Source organism: Ursus arctos, unplaced genomic scaffold, assembly GCF_023065955.2.
Source record: "Ursus arctos isolate Adak ecotype North America unplaced genomic scaffold, UrsArc2.0 scaffold_29, whole genome shotgun sequence".
Lineage (NCBI taxonomy): Eukaryota > Metazoa > Chordata > Mammalia > Carnivora > Ursidae > Ursus > Ursus arctos.
Window position 1 is genome coordinate 22,424,959 of NW_026622974.1, and position 1,942 is coordinate 22,426,900.

A 1,942-nucleotide genomic window follows, 5' to 3' on the forward strand; every position below is an offset into this window, starting at 1 on the left:
GGAGAGGCTGAACATTTCAGCAGAAATAGACTTCACTGAAAGAGTCAACTCATCAATAAGCAAATGTCATGAAGAGCAACAAGAAGCTTCAGAGGAGGGTGGGGATTAGTATACAGAATTATAAACGTTATTCTCTGAAATGAAAGAAGTCACACATGCAAGGAAAAAAATAAAAGTATGCAACAAAAACTGCTTCTGAGAGAACTCAAATGCCAGAATACACAGTTATTATAAAGAACTAAGGGACATGTGTTTACAGCAGTAAGGAATATATATCAACTATGTCTTATAATATAGAGACTACCAGTAAAGAAATTTTAAAAATTGTAAAAAAAAAAAAAGTGGAAATTCTGGAGTTTAAAAATTTAATAGTCAATATACATGCATTTGATTCTTTCTGCCCATGGATGGCACTGAGTAAGCTCATTAATGTCTTCCCTCTTACCACCATTATGTCTAAGGCAGAGTTTCCCAAAGAGCTTGAGCAGTTGCAGGAGCTCTTCATCAGAGGCTTGAGTTCTGAAACAACCAGTGAGAGTCTGAGCAATAGAGAATGCTCCCAGACTGTGTGGTAATGAGAGATCCAAACACTTAAGAGGTTTTGGGTTTGTCAGTATACCACTGTGGAGGAGGTGGATGAAGCCATGAATTAAGGCCACACAGGGTGGATGGAAGAGTTATGACACCACAAAGGGCCATCTCAAGAGAAGATTCTCAAAGACCTGGTGCCCACTTAACTGAAAAAGATTTTTGTTGGTGGCATTAAAAAAGACACTAAAGAACATCTTCTAAGAGATTAGTATATTATGGAAAAATTGAAGCAATTGAAATCACAACTGATGGAGGCAGTGGCAAGAAGAGAGGCTTTGCTTTTGTAACATTTGATGACAACTCTGTAGACAAGATTGTCATTCAAAAATACCATACTGTGAATGACCACAACTGTGAAGTAAGGAAAGCCCTATCTAAGCAAGAGATGGCTAGTCCTTTATCCAAAGAGGTTGACGTGGTTCTGGAAACTTTGGTGGTCATCGAGGTGGTTTTGGTGGGAATGACAACTTTGGTCATGGAGGAAACTTCAGTGGGCAGGGCGACTCTGGTGGCTGTTGAGGTGGTGGCAGATATAGTGGCAGTGGAGATGGCTATAATGAATTTGGTAATGATGGAAGTAATTTTGGTGGTGGCGGAAGCTATAATGATTTTGGCAATTACAATAATCGATATTCAAATTTTGGGCACATGAAAGCAGAAATTTTGGAGGGAGGAGCTCTGGCCTCTATGGTGGTAGAGGACAATACTTTGCCAAAGCATGAAACCAAGATGGCTATGGCAGTTCCAGCAGCAGCAGTAGCAATGGCAGCAGAAGAAGGTTTTAATTACTGCCAGGAAACAAAGCTTAGCAGGAGAGAAGAGCCAGAGAAGAAGTGACAGGGAAGCTACAGGTTACAATAGATTTGTGAACTTAGCCAAGCAAAGTGGTGGCGGGGCCTAGCTGTTACAAAGAAGACATGTTTTAGACAATACTCATGTGTATGGGCAAAAAAACTCAAGGACTGTATTTGTGACTAATTGTATAACAGTTATTTTAATTTCTACTCTGGAAAGTGCAAAGCATTCCAACAAAGGGTTTTAATGTAGTTTGTTTAGTTTAGTTTTGTTTTGGTTCTGGTTTTGGGGGTTTTTTGCACCCATGCTATTGATTGCTCAATGTAACAGGCTGATCATGACACTGAATAAATATGTCTTTAAAAAAAAGTTTAATAGTCAAGAGGAAAAATTCACTGTATAGGCTCAATAGTAGACTTGAACTGGAGGAGAAAAATGTTGACATTTATTAGCGATTATGCAATCTCTAAGAATTCTAAGAAAGAGAAAGAAATAAAGTAAATAAAGAGAACTTTATAGAGGTATGGGACATCACTAAATATACCAGTATATGCCT

General features: G+C 38.5%; 1 pseudogene; it reads left to right on the plus strand.

The window, feature by feature from the left end:
* The first annotated feature begins 452 nt into the window (after positions 1-452).
* On the plus strand, positions 453-1,376 carry LOC113261008 (heterogeneous nuclear ribonucleoprotein A1-like; annotated as a pseudogene).
* The last annotated feature ends 566 nt before the right edge of the window (positions 1,377-1,942 follow it).